Genomic DNA, 9,238 nt, shown 5'->3' with positions numbered 1-9,238 from the left:
AGTGACTATATTAGGTTTAAACTACTGTGAAAGTATGAAATTAACATTACTAATCATATTTATAGAAAAGATTTTCAATGCAGAGAAGTAAGGTCAAAGGGTTAATGTATCAGCTTAGATTTCGGTACTTATTAGTGAAGCATAACTGGAGTCCTGTTTACTTGGATCACATTTCTGTGAACAGAAGTTGCTTTATAACGAATCATCCATGGAATTATGCAGAAATCAGAACATCAGACGTTTGGACCTCAAGCAAGAATATTATTTTTTTGAATGTGCTATCACAGGGAAGGTCTAACAATGCACCCCCTTTAGGTGTGTTATTGTGTATGAATGGGTAGATGTGTGTATTTAAACATCTCTGCGGCATCAAGATTTGCAACCTTCACGACTTACATCTCTCGCTCCAAATATTAAGTGAGCAGGCTTACAGCTTACCGACGTGGAAAGGCTCTGAGCATGCACCGAATGGGTACAGTGAGGCGGGCAAACATCGCTTCGTCAGCGCTGTTGAGACCTTGAGTCCCGCCCCCCGAGGCTGGCTCTTCAAAGAGGACTTTCTAGTTTTGTAGTGGGACACGTGTAACCCTTTGATAATAGACCCAGCCATCTGATAGACAGTGATGGCGAGAAAAAACTCTCCAGTGTCCTAAGCCCTTGTTGGGAACGCACGCGTGGGTTTGCCAACATCTCTGCAGCACTCGTACCTTGCATGCTGCTACTTATTCCGACGGAGATAATTGGAGTGTTGTTTCCCTATTCCGCTTTATTGCTTCCCTTTTTATTGACATGGAGAAAATTTCTTCATCGTAGAAAGGATGAGCATGTTTGAGACTTTTTTTTTGTCTTTTTTTTTTTTTTTTGCTAAAATATATTTGATTTTGATTCCTGCGATGGAATATTCTGAATTAAAGCACAGCGTACTTTTTTCCTTCTTGGCAAATGCATTCATTCCTTTACACAATAATTGACTGTGGCTGAAGCCTTGCTGTCCTGGAGGACATAAAATTCCAGAAGAATCCCTTACAAAATTGCATGGAATTACCGGCTTTGAGATCCAAATCTGCTTTACATTCAATTTGGATTTCTATAGGAAGAGCCATACATTTTCAATCATAAAACAAACAAACAAACGAAAACGAAATAAAACAAAACATTTACTTCTGATAGGTAAGTCTGGCCTTGACTATCAAATTAAAGTTTAGCAGACTTTGTTCCCTAAAGCACAAAATACGCAGAAGCGTAAGACAATGCAAGAGAGGTTTCCTTTCGTGCAGAGGGAAAAAAAATGTGGAAAATTTACCACCTTGGGATAAAGACTTGGAGGAGGGCGGAGTGGGAAGAGCCTGTGAATTCAGCTGTGAGTCTGGGCGGGCAGGGCAGCCGCTGGCCTTTTCCCATCGTGGAAGTCTGACGGACGACGGGGGAGTCACAGAAATTCCGGAAGGGGTTAGGAGGTGACAGGAAGTTAGTGGCCTCACGTTTTAGTGTGAGCCGGGCCGTTAAGCACGACCGATTATTTAAGCATGACACCCTAGCACAAGAGCAGCGAAGACTCGGTGAGCTGTCCAGGAAGGTGGGACTCTACCCAGGAGCCAGTGGGGGACAGGTGACCGCAGAAGGAAGGACGTCCTTGGCCCCGCGTCTGATTCCCTTCGCTCTTCCTGTAAAAACTAAGCAGAGGTGATGAGCGGCGAAGGGGACGGTCCTGTGTTCCGAGCAGGAATTGTCCAAAAAAGATGGAATGGGCAAGATGCGAGTTTTAAATGAAAATGGAAAGAGCGATGAGAAGCTAGATTATATTTACTACGGTGATGGAATGTTTCTACACGAGAGTTTGAGGAACGATCTAGCTGTGAGTGCGTTTGCTACATCAATGGCCTCAGACATCCGCTGCTGCTCCCTAATACACATGAGTGGGCTTCGCGTGGCAAGTAATGTTTTCATTGGGGTTGGGACGAATACTGCTAGCACTGTTTTTGTTGAACCCGGGTTACTAAAATGCACACAAACACCAACTTCAGTGTTCCCCAAGCCATCATACTTTGTTTACCATTTTCTGTATTTTTGTCGTATCTAAACACCACAGATTTTCATTGATTTAATATATTCTTTATGCTCACTTTAAAAGCATTACATTTCTAAATATCCTCATTCAAAGAAATAAATAAATCTTCGGTACCATTGGACGGTTAATCTTTCTTTATTTGTATTAATTATAAATATTGTTATTCAAAAGAATAATAAATTCCACATAACACGCAAATAATAACTAATACCATCAGGGAGTCACTAAATTTTGAAAAGTATTGGTCTTATCAGTAGTGAAGTAGGAAAAAAAGCTGGTTTATTCAAGGATCTTATATCAGTAATTCTTTACATATATGTATACACATATATACACATATACATTTTTTTTTAGTAATCTTAATGAGGTAATATTTAGATCTTCTTTGGTGGGGAAGGAGAATTTTTGTGAAAAATGCCTTTGGGATTTTGATAGGGATTGCATTGAATCTAGATCACTTTGGACAGTGCAGACATTTTTACAATGTTAATTCTTCCAATTGATGAACACGGGGTGTCTTTTCATTTATATATGTGCCCATTGAAATTCTTTACGTCGCTGTTTCGTAGTTTTCAGCGTACAGATCTTCCACCTTCTTGGTTAGGTTATGATTTCTGTATATATGCAAAGTCTCAAAATAAATAGATCGAGGGCAGCTGTAGGATCTGGGACAAAGTAAGTCATTTTAAAGACATATGTTTGAGATTCTTACCTTTATTATTTATAGTGATATTATGAATATTTATATTGATAAAAATTATTTTTTGTAAAATATGTAAAGGAATACTGCTGTATCTAACGTAATATGATTTGCTTCAATTTACCAATCCTTAGATTACGTTGAAAGATAAATTGATCAAAAATGTAAGTAATTTTATAAATAATTTAATTCTATAATTTCCAGTTACTTGCTTTGCTAAAAATCAGTTTATTATACATGGCAAGAAACATCGAGAAATCTTGTTAAAACATCTCTTTAATGAAAAGTATTACTATAAAAAGAGTTCTTCAAGAAAATTTTTAAAACTAAAAGTACACACACACATATAACTGGCTTATAAACTAACAATTAAAAAGTCGATAAAAATTCTAGAGAGCAAAAATAGAATTATTGATAAAGAAGTGGAAATACATTTTACTGAATGAAATAAATTTTCAGAAACTATGCTAGACATATTTAGATAAGTTCTCTTATCCTTTCAAGCAATACGAGGTGAGAATTATTATCTACTTCCATGTTACATATTTTAACTGAGGCCCAAAGAGTTCGTATTGTTTAAGTCAGCATTATAGTGAGTGGTCTTTTTTTTCCAGTCCAGTAAAGTCTCTATAACTTCAATTCCTCAGAAGCACAAATTAGAATCTGGACTAATTCTACTTTACTTCACTCTAAAGCACAGAACCAAATGACTTTACCATGCTTTTCTAACTAGGTATAAAGATACAGTTTAGAAACTTTTTATGTAAATTTGATTATAATCAAGAAAATGATTGCATTTGCTTGTTTGCATTTTATGTTATAGATCAAAGCTATATTGTTCAAAATAAATTTAACCTTAAAAATTAAGAAGTTGTTTATATTAAGAAGAGTTTGTGCTAACATTGGCAGAGGCTGGAGGTGGAGAGTCAGCGGTGAATTTGGTAGGTTCTGCTACACTTTTGGGAAAGACGATGCTGATTTGCTGGGAGGTCCCATGAGAGTAGAGATGAACGTTGTTTCTGAGTGGGAAAAGGAAAAAATTATCAAGATGGGGATCCTAGGCAGACAACATTGCTACCTATTAATTCTCTTTAGGAGAGGAATGAGAAAACAAAACAAAACAAAACAAAACAAACAAATGAAAAACAGGATACTTGGTTCTCAGTGAATCACGAAATATAGTCGCCAATTGAGAGGTCAGGTTAAGATTATATGACGCGAACCAGGCTCTGGCTTCATAATTTAAGACGCGTAATTGTGAGAATGGTGTCCTCGTTTAATCAGAGCTGCCAGTCAAATCAGGCATCTTCTGCCATGAAAGCATCCGCCGGCTCTCTCCACCACCCTCCTCCCCTCCCCTAAAGTGAAGGGGTTCAGTTTAGTGAGGGCTAAAGCATCTTCCGCCTGTCGCGTTCTCTGATTCTGTGACTGTTTGAGATGTTTTGCAGAATGGCCTTTACGTAAATGACAAGTAATTACACACCGTGGTGCTCTTGCGGTGTCGAAAGTTATTTTGGTGTTTTTCAGAGATAAACATGAGAACATAGGTGTTTACTGATGCTGGATCACCTTATTCTTTGGTAGTCTTATGAACTTAAGTCTATAAAAAGTTATCTAATCCATCAAATACATGAATTGTTTAACCATTGAAATACAATCTATAAAACTAAACTGCTTGGGCTATAAACAAAGTGGACTTTTTTCCTAATGTAGACTGTATGAAAAAGCTGTGAAATACACATCTACATAATCGATCATTTATGGATTCTCTTCTTCTTAACATACGCAGTTTTATTTCGTCATGAAACTGGGGCCTTTTCTAGTAAGAATAGAGATAGTGAAAATGGAAACTTTTAATTAACGAAGGGATTTGCATCATACTGGATTAATTTCAAAAACTTTATCATACTATCTTTCAAAACGAGGTAAAAACAAATAAAAATATTGTATGCTATATGTTTCTGGCCAGTCTATCAATTTAAACAAGTTTGTTTGGGCTAGAAATCAATTTAGTTCAACCATTTGTAGGTTCTTGTTTAAAATTAATATATATATATATACACACACATCCATAGATAGATAGATAGATAGATAGATAGATAGATAGATAGATGAAACTGATCTGAATGCATATCGGAATGTCCTCTTAAACCTGAGTCGAGTCTGTAAAGCTCTCACTGACAAGGTAGCCCATGCAATCACTGTGCTGCCTTCACGGTTCCATTATGTAAATAAAGTATTACATGCATTTATGCCTCTCGGAATGTGACTGAAAGCTGTAAAGACATACAGCAGAGTGAAATGTGCCTAGAAACATTTTATGGAGCTTTTTACGTCCAGTTATCAAACTCCACCAACTAATTACATTGTGAAGCGAAGGAAAAACACCCCCCGTCCTTATGGCGTGTATAGCTTCAGAAAATAAAAAAGAGAAGGGAAACAGTTATCTAGTTTTAGAAAATATGATACTTCCATTTAGTTATACTAATTAAGCAAAAAATTAATTTATTTTAGCATGCATTTTAAGGAAAGAGTTGCGTCGATCACATTTTCTAGTTTTGGTCTACGCAGTTCTGCACATCGCTCTTCAAACCGTCACTGCGACCTTACCTTGGTCCCTTGTTCTGCCTTTTCGTGGACACAGGGGAGCTCGCTTCCCCTCTGCTACCAGACACAGTATAGACAGCCCTATTCTTGTGACTTCCATTGTCACGTTTTTGTAATACGACCTGTGTTTACTTAGTTGCTTGAATCTTTCCTGCCCTGTCCAAATCGAACTTTAAACTTGACTTGAAGTCAAAGCGCCTCCCGGCTCCGCCCCTCGGTCTGGACGCATGTGGCGAAGCCTGCAGTAAAGGAGGAAGAGAAAACAGCTTGCTTTTTCTTTTAAAATTTAATTTTATTATTAGTTTCGGATACACAGTACATCGATTAGACATTTATGTAGTTTATAAAATGATCCCCCAATTACTTTTTCTCCCCTCTGGCTCTCCACCTCGCCATTACATTACCACCGACCGCATTCCCCCTGCGTGTGACCATCTCTCCCCAGCCCGTGACCATCTCTCAACTACTAATTTGTACTTCTTTAACCCTTCACCCCATTCTCCCAGCCCCCTCCCCGCTGGCCATCACCAGATCGTCCTCTATATCTGTGAGTCTGTTTTTGATTAGTTTGTTCTTTTTGTTCCTTAGATTCCACATATAAGTGAAATCATACGGTATTTATCTTTCTCTGTCTGACTTATTTCAGTCAGCATAATAACCTCTAGATCCATCCATATCATTGCAAATAGTAGGATTTCACTTTTTTAATGATTGAGTAATATTCCATTGTATATAGGAACCATAATTTCTTTATCTAATTGTCTGTTGATGAGCATTTAGGTTGCTTCCATTTCTTGGCTATGGTATGTTGTGCCGCCATGAATATTGGGGTGCAGAGATCTTTTTGAATTACTGTTTTCGTTTTCTTTGGATAAATACCCAGAGTGCAATTGCTGAGTCAAAAGATATATCCATTTTTAATGTTTCGAGAAACCTCCGTACTGTTTTCCATAGCGGCGGCACCAATTTGCAATCCCACCAACAGTGTGTGAGGGCCCCTTTTCTCCGCATCCTCCCCAACACTCGCCGGTTTTATGATTTACCGATGACAGCCATTCTGACAGGTGTGAGGAGACATCTCATTGTGGTTTTAATTTGCATTTCTCTGATGTGACCTTGAGCGTCTTTTCATATGTGTATTGGCCATCCGTATTTCGTCTTTGGAGAAGTATCTGTTCGGGTCTTCTGCCCATTTTTTAATTGGATTGTTTGTTTGTTTTTGTTGTTGAGTTGTGTGAGTTCTTTACGTATTTTGGATAATAACCCCTTATTAGATGTATCATTTGCAAATATCTTCTCCCAGTCGGTTGTCTTTTTGTTTTGTTGATGGTTTCCTTTGCTGTCCCAAAATTTTTTAGTTTGATGTAGCCCCATTTGTTTATTTTTTCTTTTGTTTTTCTTGCCCAGGAAGATATATCTGAAAAGAAATTACTGTTATTAATATCAGAGAGTTTACTGCCTACGTTTACTTCTAGAAGTTTTATGGTTTCGGGTCTTACATTTAAGTCTTTAATCCATTTTGAATCTATTCTTGTACATAGTGTAAGAAGATGGTCAGCTTCTTTTTTTGGCATATATCTGTCCAATTTTCTCAACATTATTTATTGAAGAGACTGTCTTTATTCTTAACTCTTTTGTTATATATTAAGTGAACATACAGGCATGGATTTATTCCTAGGCTCTCTACTCTATTCCATTGATCAATGTATCTTGTTTTTACACCGTACCATGATATTTTGCTGACTGTAGTCTTGTAATATAGTTTGATATCAGGTAGTTGTTATTTCCAACTTTGTTCCTCTTTCTCAAGATTGCTGTGGCTATTTTTTTTTATGGCTCCATATAAATTTTATGATTATTTGTTCTAGCTCTCTGAAGAATGCCATTGGTATTTTGATAGGGATTGCCTTGAATCTACAGATTGCTTTTGATAGTATGGCCATTTTAACGATGTTGTTTCTTCCTACCCATGAACACGGTATATACTTCATTTATTTGCATCTTCTTCAATTTCTTTTGTTATTGACATGATTTTCTGAAAACAAGTCTTTTACCTTCTTGACTAATTTGATTCCCAGGTTTTTTGTAGTTTTTGACACAATGGTAAATGGGATTGTTTTCTTAATTTCTCTTTCTGCAAATTCATTATTGGTGTATAAAAATGCCACTGACTTCTGGATATTTATTTTGTAACTTGCTACTTTACTGAATTCATTGATCAGTTCTAACAGTTTTTTGGTGGGATCTTTAGGGTTCTACCACAAATCACTCTTAATGTCTCATAGAAGGAGGAACTCGAGTCATTCTATTTCCATATTTACTTAAAGTCCCCCTGAATTAGGACTAACATGTAACAGATAGGAAATGGCTAAAATGGTGAAGTGTGAGTTTTGGGACTGGGTCATAAAGGCACCCGGGGTCTGCCTCCCTGAGCGAAGACAAGAGTGTGTCCCAAGATGCGTTAAGTGGCAGTTAACCGGGACCACACAGGTGAGCCATCTTGAGAGCAGACAATGTCAAGCTCTCAGGTAATTGCAGTCCTGAATATCACGAGCCACCCCAAGTTATCGCCATCTCCCTAAGCTGCTCCCAGATTCCTGAGCCACAGAAACTAAGACTCAAATAACAAATATTTATTTGGCTTCCTGAATTACTGATCTGCCTCTGCCTCTCCTCTACTTACATGTTTTCAGTGTATCCCCTCAGTTACACAGAAAGACCAGATACCTTTGGCTAGATCTCCAACTAGTGTCTACAGCTCCCTTTAATTTCATCAGCACTGTGTCTGAAAAACACGAAGCCGAATGTCCTACGAGGATGAGACACTGTCACCACAGGCCGAGCTCCTGCGATGCTCTCGTGCAGGCTCATTCGCACCCTCGTATGATGCACTTGGCCCAGTTATCACTGATGTTTGTGGCTTCTCAGCCTTCCTCGCTCTGCTGCTGCCAAACTGAAACATAGGCCCTGGACCCCCTCGGCAGACGCCCCGACTCACGGTGCTGCCGCCTACACTCCGAGTCCCCGAACTTGAAAGGACTGGTCTCGGAGTCACCCCGCCAGTGGGTTCCTGGAAGACCGTCTCTCCTTATAGTTCACGTCATTATGCATCAGTTAATTATCAATGTGTCAACTCGCCTGCAGCAGGATCAGGCCAAAGAAACCCGATATTCCACGTCATATTCCCACGAGGCTCCATGCAACCTGCAACCAGCACGGTATTAGGTATTAAACTATTTAATTTGTTTTGTTAGGTATGGATTTAAAACGTCTCTGTTGCGCTAAGGTAATACGAGAGTGTCGTTGCAAGAAACAAATTGATCATGGCCGGATAACATAAAGATGATTAATTAAGTGCTATCATTAAATCAGGACCTAGAGAATCAATTTCACACAATTTAGGTGAAAGGAAGGGGAAAAAAAAAAGGCCTGTTTGTTTACAGCTCCTGTTTAGGGTGCCCAGCCCACCATGGCAGGGGGCCAGGGCCCGCCATCGGCTACAGCAAGGCGACGATGTTCTTTGGGGATTAAGTTGATAATAGCTGCCACTCCACCTGGGATGACTAGTTATTTTTTTGTCGCTAGCTTCCAATTTACTGTCTGGGGTATGTGTGTCTGCGTGGCACACCCGTTAAAGCGAACTTGCAAGGGCAAGCTGGGAAAGCCATTATCTGAGATTTCCATCGATTTAGTAGGAGGCAAAATGTACTTTCCTCTGAATCTCACAAAGTGGTAAATGTCCCAGGCTAGAATGAGGAGCCAAATATAAAGCGACAAAAATGGATGAAAATGTAAGCTTTTCAGGCAATCGCTTGCTGACATTGTTTTTGAAAAGATCAGGAGAATTAACATATGGAAAGCAC

This window comes from Pteropus medius, unplaced genomic scaffold, assembly GCF_902729225.1.
Source record: "Pteropus medius unplaced genomic scaffold, Ma_sr-lr_union100, whole genome shotgun sequence".
NCBI lineage: Eukaryota > Metazoa > Chordata > Mammalia > Chiroptera > Pteropodidae > Pteropus > Pteropus medius.
This window is presented reverse-complemented; position numbering follows the sequence as displayed.